This window comes from Sus scrofa, unplaced genomic scaffold, assembly GCF_000003025.6.
Source record: "Sus scrofa isolate TJ Tabasco breed Duroc unplaced genomic scaffold, Sscrofa11.1 Contig1914, whole genome shotgun sequence".
In the NCBI taxonomy this organism is placed as follows: domain Eukaryota; kingdom Metazoa; phylum Chordata; class Mammalia; order Artiodactyla; family Suidae; genus Sus; species Sus scrofa.
This window is the reverse complement of record NW_018084979.1, coordinates 1,103,523-1,116,036: the sequence shown is the minus strand read 5'-3', so window position 1 is coordinate 1,116,036 and position 12,514 is coordinate 1,103,523. Positions and strand designations below refer to the sequence as shown.

The following is a 12,514-nucleotide window of genomic DNA, read 5'->3' as shown; positions in this document are numbered from 1 at the left end:
CAGTCGTTGTTGCCATGCGGTTGGGATTTTTGTGTGTCTTATTTACCGCTCCCCGCCTAGAGGAGGAAGCTAGAGGAGGATGCCGGGCTTGCAGCAGGCGCTCCATAATAAACACGTGTGAAATCCAAGCCTGGGTTTGCAACCCTAAGAACGCCACAAAACTGAGGTTTCCGACGCGACGAGGGCCCTCAGAAGCTCTGCATTATTATTTAGCAACTGGGGTGGCATCTGAGAGCAAGCTAAAAAAGCACCTTAAGAGGGCTGCCGGCTCGCAACGCAGCCCGAGCATGCGCAGGATCCTGCCTTCTCTCCGCACCGGCAGCCCGCCCCAACTTCAGGATTCTGAGGCTTCCTCCTATTTGCACGCGGCTCACCACCCTCGAGTGGCAAAATTTTCAGTGACGTGAAACAAACTGAGAAGAGAGGAAAGAAGAAGAAAACTGAACTGTGGCCCGTACGGGGATCGAACCCGCGACCTTGGCGTTATTAGCACCACGCTCTAACCAACTGAGCTAACCGGCCACTTGCTGCGAGCGTCTTGCCTGCACTTCTAGGAGATTTCTACGCCTGCGCCTCTAGGCGGAGTCAGCGGTTCTGACTGCCGGGCGGCTCCTGCGGGGGCTGCGGTCCTCCCGGTCTTCGTCCCCACTGGCCGGATGAAACAACTGAGACCCTGGGGCCTTTTAGGAGAATGGAGTGGCGGGTTGCTTCTTACGGCGAATCGGTGGCTTTCTCGGAGAAAAACGCAAGCTGCTCTTAAAACTTAGCTCGGGAGTAGGATTTGCAAATATTGCAACTCAGTGCTATTTTTATTTCACTGAGAATCCTTGCAGCGTGGAAACTGTGTCTCAGGAGCTTTTGGCACGGCTAAATAAAGTTTGGGAAAATATAGAAACCCCTTAAAGGACTGAAGAGCCATGGAATATCCCATCCTCCTGAAACAAGAAATGCTTGGGGTCTTGGGATTCAATGGAACCTTGTTAAAAGGAATGTAATTATGTTGCTTTTTGTACTTAATATTCTAAGCAGATCCCCAATTGCAAATGTCATTTGAAATGGTTCTTCAGTGTTTCTTTAAGTGGATAAGGCAATTTTTTCTCCCCCTTCCTTTTTGGAATGTCTGGAAACTTTCTCCATTTTGGCCCCCCCTCCTTTTTTTGTTTGTTTTTTGTTTTTCTTTTTAGGGCCGCCCCTGCGGCATATGGAAGTTCCTGGACTAGGGGTTGCAACTGCTGGCCTACACCCCAGCCACAGTCAAGCGGAATCTGAGCTGCGCCTGCGATCCACGTGGCAGCTTGCAGCAACACCAGATCCTTAATCCACTGAGCTAGGCCAAGGATCGAACCAGCGTCGTCATGGATGGCAGTAGGGTTCGTTGCCGCCAAGCCACAGTGGAAGCGCCCCAGGTCTAGCTAATCTTAACAGAAGAGATTTAACTGAAATTATGTGAGGTGGCTTCCCCACCACCAGCAAGACTGGAGGACCAGGTCTGGACGAACCGCCATCAGTCAAAACATTCAGTCTGGCGATGTCCTAACCCCTGGGAATCAGCTGTGAGCAAAACAGACCTAATCCTGTCCTCTGGAGCTCATGGTTTGGGCAAAGACAGGGGAAGGCTTAGGTGCTGTGCTGAGTTTATGGAAACTGTGCTGGAGTGTTGGGCAGGTTCCGGGAGGCTGTGTTCTGATGGGCAAGCACAGATAAACATAGGCCAAAGGGTGTCCGATCCTCAAGACAGAGGGGGCTGCTGGCGATGGATGGCAGACATCCTGCCCATTTTGCTTATAGCCGAACGCCCAGAGCCTAGCACACCACCTGGAATAATATATGTTTAATAAATAGCAGTCAGATTGTTACAGAACCAAATCCAACTCTGGTTCGCCCATTTGCAGTAAAGCTAATCTATTGATGCCAGGTTGTGATGAAAGTACTGCGTTTATTGCCGGGCGCCACGCAAGGAGTTCAGGAAAGTTAGTGCCCAAAATACTGGAACTCCTGAAGGGTTTCAGCAAAGCATTTTCAAATGCCAGGTGAGGGAGGGGCATCCCAGGTGTGTAGGATCAGCTCCCTCCGATTGGTTGGTTGATGGTGCGGTAACAGGTGGTGTCAGGGGGGTTAACATGACCTTTTTCTTTCTTTCTTTTATTTTTTGTCTTTTTAGAGCTGCGCCCACGGCATATGGAGGTTCCCAGGCTAGGGGTCTAATCAGAGCTGTAGCCGGCCTACGCCAGAGCCACAGCAATGCCAGATCTGAGCCGCATCTGCAACCTATACCACAGCTCATGGCAACCCCGGATCCCTGACCCGCTGAGCAAGGCCAGGGATCGAACCGGCAATTTCATGGTTCCTAGTCGGATTCGTTTCTGCTGCACCATGACGGGACCTCCGGGGTGAACATTGTCAATCCTTAGGCTCCAGTTGGTCTAGGGGCTCGGGTCATCATCACGTAGTTAATTTCTTCCGCTTGGCGGTGGTTTTTGCATCTGAAGAACAACCCAGGAAGTGCGCATCGGATACTGTCATCTCCATCCTCCGCAAGGAGCTACAGCAGAAGGTATGGGGGAGAAGTGCGTCCCCCGAAGGCCTCTTAGGGTCCTGCTCGGTTACAAGCTGGATGAATGAGCTACTTCCAAAATTATCTTACACTTTAAAATAAAGTCAGGTAAAGTTACTTCTCTCTGTTCAAACTGTCCCCTTGTGACCCAGCCAGATTTAGCTAATAATTTAGCATAAGTATATCCCATGCAATATTTGGGACATACTTATACTAAACCAATATTTGTTGTTGATCTGAAATTCACCTTTAACTGGGCATCGTGTTTGGAATCTGGCAATCCCACAGTCTGAGTAATGGCTGTTTGAAAGATTCCCACCTAACCAACTCTTTCCCTCACTCCCTCTGTCACAGCCCACCACCCTCCTCCAGGCCTTGGAGCTTTTATGCTTCTGCCCTCTTCCTGACCCCTTTCCCCCAAAACACTGCCAAGCTTCCTCCCTCCTTCATCTTCTCTAGGATCTTTGCTCAAATGCCACATACTCAGCGAGGCTTCCCTGAAACCCCCCCCCACCACCACCACTTCTTTTGGCCCCCTGATGCAAGCAGAAGTTCCCCCGCCAGGGATCAAACCTGGGCCACAGCAGTGACAACACCAGATCCTTAACCCACTGGGCCACCAGGGAACTCCCCTGACAACCCTTATTTACAGATGTGACCCTCCCTGCCTTTCTCTGCTTTACTTCCTCCATATCTTGCTTCTTTCCTTTATTCTCTGTCTCCCATCACTAGACTGTGAACTCAGAGAGGACAGGAATCTCAATTTTGCATCACCAGCACCTAGGATAGTGACTGACATATAATAGGTGGTCGATCAAGGTTTTTTGGAAAGAAGCTAAATTGCCCAGCATTCCTTAGAGGTCTCGGCCTGGCACTGGCCAGGTGTTCAAGCCACGTTTCCTGAGTGGGCAGGGCGCTCCTGGCCGAGGCGGCTCCCAGGCAGGGACCCTTGGTCGGGGAGACGCAGTGAGGGAACATAGGCGGCAGGGGGCGCCCGAGACCAATTTAGTCAGCTCCCAGAGGCCCAGGCTGATGGAGCTGGAGCGCGGGGGCTTTGCACAGCCATCCTTCCAATGCCTCTCAACCTCCCAGCCCATCCTCACTTCGTCTCACGAGGCTTCGTGTTAGGAAAACACAAACATATGCGATCAGAATTAAATGGTATAGAGTTTTCTTTCTCGGGTTTTTAAATGTCTAAGAGGGGGGATTTGGGGCACGCTGCTACCTTGGATTTTAAGCAGTCCACTGACTTTCGAGTCAGCTTATAAAATTTGTCATTCAGCTTATAAACTAGAACCTTAGGGGACGTCCCTCGTGACTGCGTGGGTGATGGATCCGGCATTGTCACCGCTGCGGCCCTGGTTACAGCTGTGGCATGGGTTTGATCCCTGGCACGGGAACTTCTGCATGCTGAGGACCTGGCCTGCTCCCTCCCGGGACATGGAACCTTTGCTAAGAGAATAAAGACACATGTGTTAGTTTCCTAGAGCTGCTGTATACAATACCCCAAACTGGGTGACTTCAACAGCAGCGGTATTCTCTCACGTGTTGGAGGCAAGAAGTCCAAGCTCAAGGGGTCCTCAGGGTTGCTTCCCTCTGAAGGTTCTGAGAACCCGTTGCCTTCCCCTTTCCGGGCTTCGGCTGGTTTGCCCACAATCTTTAGGGCTCCTGGGCTTGTAGAAGCGCCCCTTTGATCTCTGCCTCCAGCCTCACGCTCATGGGTCCCAGGTTCCTAGAACAGTGCCAGGCACATAGCACAGGTGCAAGAGATATTTGGTGAGGGAGGCACAGCAGGTTAAGGAGCTGCCGTTGCCACTGCTGTTAGCGCCAACCATGGCTGTGACACAGGTTCGATCCCCGCCTCTGGAACTTCCGCCTGCGTGAGGGCTCGGCCAAAAAAGTAAGGAAAGAATATTTGTTGAGTGAATGTAAAATTCACTGTGCGGGGCATTCCGTGGGCCTTTTCAATTCAGAAGCACGTCCTTCTGTGCTGGCAAGATTTCGGATGAAGAATGTTCCTGAAGATTTGATCACCTCCTTCAGGCCACATTCCCTGCTTTCTTTCTCTGGACCCCATCCTCCAGAGGGCAAACCTTCCGGCCTGAGTCTCTAACCTTCACTCTTTCGTCTGAATCCTGGGCTGTTTTCTTTCTTTCTTCCAATCTTCTTTTTTTTACATTTTTTGACTCTGGGTCCTGGTGCACACAGACAGGGAGAGAGCAAAAAAACATGTTCAATATTGAAGCTGAAATCTTGCCAGTTGATTCTGGGGGGAAAAAAAAGGAAAGAAAGGAGGGGAAACAAATGAAAATGAAATGCTTCATTGTACAATATGTATTGTGTCATAGCTGTTAGACAATACAAAAGAAACACAGACAAAACAGAAGGGTTTTTCAGATGCTGCTTTTAATTTGCTACAACAAATCAGATGGTTCCAGGGGCTTAAAAAATATACTTCCTTAAGGCATGTACATTAACTGCAAAGCTTTTCCATTAACTGCAAAGACCTCTCCGTTAACTGCAAAGGTCTCCTTCAGATACGAGGCAGCTGGAGAAGCACAGGGAGCTGGAAGCCGCAGACTCAGGTCTGAGCCCAGCGTCCAGGGTGGCTACCAGTGAAGTGGGTGATCTTGGCTGAACCCTTCCCTCCCTGGGTCCCCAACAACAGGCCACATGGCTTCTACAACATGTGAATCCACCTGTTTAATTCTTCCCTATCAAGGATTAGGGTCTGTCCTGATGCCCAATAGTCACTGAAAACTGGCTTTGCCATTTGTCATACAGGAATGACAGAGCAGGTGGCAGCTAATGATTTTTTTCCCCAAGCATGTAACAGCTTGATGTGGGATCTATTCCCAGACCAGAGACTGAACTCGGGTTGCAGCAGTGAAAATCCCAAGTCCTAACCGCCAGACCACCAGGGAACTCCCTTGATGATGTTTCTTGATTAGTCAACATTTATTGAACATTTATTGTGCCAGGCCTGTGTTAGACCCTGGATAAAAAGCAGGCAGTGTTGTATAGACAACAGACACCACATTTAACCATCATTGCCCTTTGGAGAGGGTGTTTGTTTTTGTTTTTGTTTTTGTTTTTTGCTTTTTAGGGCCCCACCCACAACATGTGGAGGTTCCCAGGCTTAGGAGTCCAATCAGAGCCACAGCCACCAGCCTACACCACAGCCACAGAAACTCAGGATCTGAGCCTCATTTGCAACCTACACCAGAGTTCACAGCCATGCCAGATCCTTAACCCACTGAGCGAGGCCAGGGATTGAACCCGCAACCTCATGGACTCTAGTTGGGTTCATTAACCACTGAGCCATGATGGGAACTCCCCTCATTTCTATAAAATGAGGAATAGTGGTCTTGTAACTTGGCTGGGGTCAGCCAGTGTAATCCCCTCTCCCCTAGCACTTTAAGAACTGTTCTATTCTCCATTTAGGAAAACTCGTCTTCACTTTTTTTTTTTTTTGTCTTTTAGGGCCACACCAACAGCATATGGAGGGTCCCAGGCTAGGGGTTGAATCAGAGCCGCAGCTGCCAGCCTATGCCACAGCCACAGCAACACAGGATCCAAGCTGCGTCTGTGACCTACACCACAGCTCACCCCAACACTGAATCCTTAACACACTGAGCAGGGCCAGGGATTGAACCCTCGTCCTCATGGATACTAATTGGGTTCATTACTGCTAAGCCACAGTGGGACCTCCCAGACTTTTCTTACCCTTAAAAAAAGAACTACTGGAGTTCCCTGGTGCCTAGTAGGTTAAAGATCCACTGTTGTTACTGCTATGGCTCAGGTCACTGCTGTGGTACAGGTTCAATCCCTGGCCCAGTAATTTCCACACACCATGGACCTGGCCAAAAAAAATTTTTTTTTAATTAAAAAAAATTCTATTGTTGGAGTTCCCATCGCGGCTCAGTGGTTAACGAACCTGACTAGTATTCATGAGGAGGTGTGTTCAATCCCTGGCCTTGCTCAGTGGGTTAAGGATCTGGCATTGCCATGAGCTGTGGCGTAGGCTCAGATCTGGCATTGCTGTGGCTGTGGTGTAGGCTGGCAGCCGCAGCTCCAATTTGCCCACTAGCTTGGGAACGTCCATATGCTTTGGGTGCAGCCCTAAAAAGACAAAGACAAAAAAAAAAAAAAAAATTATTGTTCCAAGTGTCTTTTTGTCAGAGAAGTGCATGAACTTCTGTCTAGCCTGAAGTTGACCTGTTTTTGAATCCACATAAGAAAGACCCCAGACTCATCTATAGTGCTTGGCTAACTAACTACCATCTTTTTTTTTTTTTTTGGTCACCCCACAGCATATGGAATTTCTGGGCCAGGGATCTGATCTGAGCAGCAGTCTTGACCTAAACCACTGTGGCAACACCGGATCCTTAACCCACTGTCCCGGGATGGTGATTGAATCTGTGCCCCAGCCCTCCCAAGATGCCTCCAATCCTGTTGTGCCACAGAGGGAACTCCTAAATACCATTCTTTTTTTTTTTTTTTTTTTGTCTTTTTAGGGCTGCGTCTGTGGCATATGGAAGTTCCCAGGCTAAGGGTCTAATTGAAGCTACAGCTGCCAGCCTACACTACAGCCATAGCAATGCCAGATCTGAGCCGCATCTGCGAACTACACCACAGTTCATGGCAATGGCCAATCCTGAACCCACTGAGTGAGGCCAGGGATTGAACCCACGACCTCACGGTTCCTAGTCAGATTTGTTTCCGCTGCGCCACGATGGAAACTCCCAACTACCTTTTTTGAATGGCTGATGCTCTTCTTGCTCTTCCTTATTTCATATTCCTGTTCATGCTGTTTCCTCCGAGTCCTCTATATTTGTTATTTTCTAAAATGAATCCAATTTCTAATATCTGTAGGTAGATGTGCATTTCACCCACCTTACCAAGGTTAACATGTCTGAAATTTCTGTCCTTCGTAGTTTTTCTTTCTAACTTCTGCCCATTTCCTGGTTGTGTTACCAAAAGGGGCATCTGGCTGCTCACCACTCTAAAGGCAAAGAAGAGGCAAGTTTCGTGGAAAGGAAGTTTTGCTGTATTTTGGATGCAAGTGGGGTTTGAGGGGGGAGGGTACTTCTGTCGAAAGGACCAGGGTCCCCTGACAATCAGCGGGCAAGAGCTTTTAAAGGTGGAAGAGGGGCTGTATTCAGAGGCTGCACAGTCAGCTCCAGCCGTCACCTTGACATTGGTCATTGCAGTGGTCTGACCAGCATCATCTCATTATTTTAAGTACAGTCTGTCTTCAGGTCGAGGGTCGGTTCGTTCCCATTTCCTTGAGGCCACTTCTCGGGATCGCAGCAGCTTAGGTCACGACTACAGTCTGCTCATCACGTAGTGAACTTCTTTCACCTGGTGGGGGTTCAGTCTCTACAAGACAGCGCACAGGATAGGATTCAACACGTTATCTAGAGCCCTTGAGGATAAGCCAAAGGTCTTTGACTTTGCTTAATGACTAAACTGTTATCATTTCATCTCATTTGACTCTTTTTCTTTGCTCCTGTATTTTCTCACTTCTCGGATTCAACTTATTCTCTTTTTTTTTTGTCATTTCTTGGGCCGCTCCCGCGGCATATGGAGGTTCCCAGGCTAGGGGTCTAATCGGAGCTGCAGCCGCCGGCCTACACCACAGCCAGAGCAACTCGGGATCCGAGCCGTGCCTGCGACCTACACCACAGCTCACGGCAACGCCGGATCCTTAACCCACTGAGCAAGGGCAGGGATCGAATGTGCAACCTCATGGTTCCTTGTCGGATTCGTTTACCACTGCACCACAACGGGAACTCCTGATTCAACTTATTCTTTGACGAAAGTTATTCTACGGACAAAAGGCAGGAGGAGGACAGGGTGGAGAAGGACCATGGGGTCCAGCTCCATCAGCTGGAAAATTAAGATGCTCAGCAGAGGAGTTCCTGTTGTGGCGCAGTGGTTAACGAATCGGACTAGGAACCATGAGGTTGCGGGTTCGATCCCTGGCCTTGTGCAGTGGGTTAAGGACCCGGCGTTGCCGTGAGCTGTGGTGTAGGTCGCAGATGCAGCTCGGATCCCGAGTTGTTGTGGCTGTGGTGTAGGCTGGTGGCTACAGCTCCGATTCGACCCCTAGCCTGGGAACCTCCATATGCCACGGCAGCAGCCCTAGAAAAGACAAAAAGACAAAAAAAAAAAAAAAAAAAAAAAAAAAAGATGCTCAGCGGAAGGAAACATTATCTGCTAACACAGCCTAACAGCCACATCTCAGAATTCTCAAGGTGGCCCAGTGGCTTAAGAATCCGGCATTGCTGCAGCTGTGGCACAGGTCACAGCTGAGGCTCGGATTTGATCCCTGGCCCTGGGACTTCCATATGCTGCTGGTGTGGCCAACCCTCCCCTTCTCCCCGCCAAAACCAAACAAACATAGCCTAACAGCTGAATCCCTAGGGAAAAGCAAATGCTAGGGGACAGGGTGAACTGTCCGAGGAACAGTTTTAGAATGAGTCAGAAGTCGCAAGAGGCTATAGTTAGGTAGTGTTCATGCAGAGTTTTAAAAGCGGATGCAGTCTGATTCCATTTCACAAGCATCTCTGGAGCACGTAATGCATGCGTGGCTGCTGGCACTGTCAGTGCTGGGCAGGCAAGGGGCTCAGGGGGAGACCGGAAACAGACATTGTTTCTGTCTGTCAGTTCTTCCTCTTGTCATTCAAAGTGGTCTAAGGAAGCAGGGGACCCGTCCACACAGCTGACACCTGAGAAGGCTGACCCCTCTGTCTATAAACTACAGGAGGGAACTTCCCCAGCCATTGCCTTTTCTTGTTGAAATGGCATCTCTCTTTTTTTTGGTTTTTTTCTCTTTTGTCTTTTTAGGGCCGCACCCGCGGCACACGGAGGTTCCCAGGCTAGGGGTTCAAATTGGAGCTTCAGGGCTGGCCTACACCACAGCCACAACAAAGCCAGATCTGAGCTGTGTCTTCGACCTACACCACAGCTCATGGCAACGCCGGATCCCTCACCCACTGAGCGAGGCCAGGGTAACCCTCATGGTTCCTAGTCGGATTTGTTTCCGCTGCACCATGACGGGAACTCCTGAAATAGCATTTCTTAGTCTCTTGATTTGTTTTTGGCCGTGGCCGAGGCCTGTGGAAGTTTCCGGGCCAGAGATCCAACCCACGCTATAGAAGTGACCTGAGTAGCAGCAGCAGTGATAACTTCAGGTACTTAGCCCACTGTACCACAAGGGAACTCCTTAGTCCATTTAGAATTAAAGAAAGAAGAAGGCTAGTGGTTCTCAAAATACCACTACTGGTGTACCATCACTTGGGATCCTGTTGGAGATGCAAATTTTTAAGCCCCACCCCAGAATTAGACTCAGAAATTTCAGGGGGTGGGATCTTGCAGAATCCAGAATTACCTGAAGGCAGGTGATTTGGGTGCATGCTACAGACTGAGAAGCAGGGACGTCCTGTTGTGGCTCAGCAGTAACCAACCCAACTAGTAACCATGAGGACTCGGGTTTGATCCCTGGCCTTGCTCAGTGGGTTAAGGATCCAGTGTTGCTGTGAGCTGCAGTGAAGGTCGCAGACATGGCTCAGATCCTCTAGTTGCTGTGGCTGTGGGTGTAGGCCAGAAGCTATAGCTCCAGTTCAACTAGTCCAGTAACTTCCATATGCCACGATGTGGCCCTAAAAAAAAAAAAAAGAAAGAAAGAAAAAAGCAAGAAAAAGAGGACTGAGAAATGCTGCTTTAGGCAAAAATCTCTCACCAACATCCTATTTGTCTTGAAAATTTGCATCTCTAACAGGATCTCAGGTGATGCAGCTCTGCACCGGTGGCTGTATTTAAAAATCATTAGCCTTATTTTTTTAATTTTTAAAATATTATTTTTTAATAGTTATTTCCCACTACATTTGTTTCCTACTGCGCAGCATGGTGACCCAGTTACACATACATGTACACATCCTATTTTCGCACGTTCTCATGCTCCCTCGTGAGTGACTAGACATGGCTCCCAGTGCTACACAGCAGGATCTCATTGCTAATCCATTCCAAAGGCAATAGTTTGTATCTATTAACCCCTAGCTCCCCAACCACCCCACTCCCTCCCTCTCCCCTTTGGCTTATTCTTTCTTTAATTCTCAATAGTCTAAGAAATGCTACTTCAAAAAGAAAAAGCCGTGGCTGGGGAAGGTGTCTTCCCACAGCTTCCAGACAGAGGGTTACAAGAGCAGGTGGTGCTCAGGGCGGTGTGGGCTGGAGTTGGTAGCCTCAGCTCACCTGGGTAAGCGCCACAAGCCTGTTTCTACCTACAGGGGGCGCCTCGCCCTAACGCATCCTCAGGACCTGCTTGGTCGCCAAGATTTCACTGCGGAGAACCACGGATCTGCCGTGAAGAGGAACAGAAAATCCGTGTGGGGATTGATGAGGCAGGGCTCATGTGCAAAATGCATTCACCTGTTCACCTATTTAATAAGTGCTCAATGAAGAGCCAGCAAGTTGCTCTGCCTGCAGGAGAGACAAAAGGCAGGTGGGTGGGCTGCCCAAGGAGCTTAGCACCTACCTGGGTAGAAGAAAGATCGTGCAAGAGACATTGAGATAAAGACAAATGCGACTTAAAGACACATCCGCACAGAAATGGAAAGACCACGTGCAGAGTAGAAGAGAGAAATCAAATCCCAGTGGGCTGGAGAGATTAGAAGTGGCTTTTCAGAGCCAACAAAGACAGAGCCACCAATAATAATAACGCCAGGAGTTCCCTTGTGGCTCAGATGGTTAAGGATCCATCGTTGCCCGTACTGTGGCTCTGGTTACATCTGTGGCACGGGTTCAGTGCCTGGCTTGGGAACTTTGGCATGCCATGGGTGCCACTCAAAAAAATAATACCAGCAATACCATCCTTTGTTTTTTAAATTTTCCTGATAAACTTCATATAACACACCATGCTAACCATTTAATATGTACAATTCGGTAGTTTTTAGTAAACTTACAAATTTGTGGGACTGTCACCACTGTTTAATTCCAGGATGTTGTCAACACCACAAAAAGAAACCCCAAAACTATTAGCAGTCACCCCAGGCCCCCAGCACCTTGCAACCATTAATCTGCTTTCTGTCTCACTGGGTTTGTCAGGTCTGGAAATAGCCTGTAAATGGAATCATACAATAAGTGGACTTTAGTATCTGGCTTCTTTCCCTTAGCATCATGTTTTCGAGACTGCTTAATGGGTTTGGGGTGTCCTTTTGGAGTGACGAAAGTATTTTGGAACTAAGTAGAGGTGATGCTTCTGCAACATTGTGGGTGTGCTAAATTTCACACTATATTTTATCTTGTTTTTTGCTTTTTAGGACCGCACCCGTCCCGTGGCATATGGAGGTTCCCAGGCTATAGGCCAAATGGGAGCTGCAGCTTCGAGCCTACACCACAGCCACAGCAACGCTGGGTCCTGACCCCACTGAGCGAGGCCAGGGATCGAACCTTGAATACTAGTTGGGTTTGTTTCCACGGAGCCACAATGGCAACTCCTAAGTGTCATACTTTAAAAATGGTTAATTTGGAGTTCCCGTCGTGGTGCAGTGGTTAACGAATCTGACTAGGAACCATGAGGTTGCGGGTTTGATCCCTGGCCTTGCTCAGTGGATTGGGGATCCGGCGTTGCCGTGAGCTATGGTGTAGGTTGCAGCCATAGGCTGGTGGCTACAGCTCTGATTAGCCCCCTAGCCTGGGAACCTCCATATGCCGCAGGTGCAGCCCTAAAAAGCAAAATAAATAGATAAAATAAAATGGTTAATTCTGGAGTTCCCGCTGTGGGTTAAGAATCTGACTGCCACAGCTCAGGGTGTTGGGGAGGCGTGGGTTGGATCCCCTGCTGCGCCCAGGGGGTTAAAATAGCCATCATTGCTGTAGTTCTCAGCTGCAGCTCATATACAATTCCTGGCCTGGGACCTTCTACATGGCAGGTGCGGTCATTTAAAAAAAAAA

At 49.0% G+C, this 12,514-nt stretch overlaps 1 long non-coding RNA gene and 1 other non-coding gene across 2 annotated transcripts; both read right to left on the bottom strand.

Moving 5' to 3' along the window:
- Window positions 1-448: 448 nt before the first annotated feature.
- On the bottom strand, window positions 449-522 carry TRNAI-AAU. Its single transcript has one exon. It is a non-coding gene; the product is annotated as a tRNA-Ile (tRNA).
- Window positions 523-7,607: 7,085 nt separating this feature from the next.
- LOC110258366 lies at window positions 7,608-10,929 on the bottom strand. The gene is made up of 2 exons (XR_002341128.1): window positions 10,814-10,929; window positions 7,608-7,936 (listed from the first exon to the last, which is right to left on the bottom strand). It is a non-coding gene; the product is annotated as an uncharacterized LOC110258366 (long non-coding RNA).
- Between the last annotated feature and the right edge of the window lie 1,585 nt (window positions 10,930-12,514).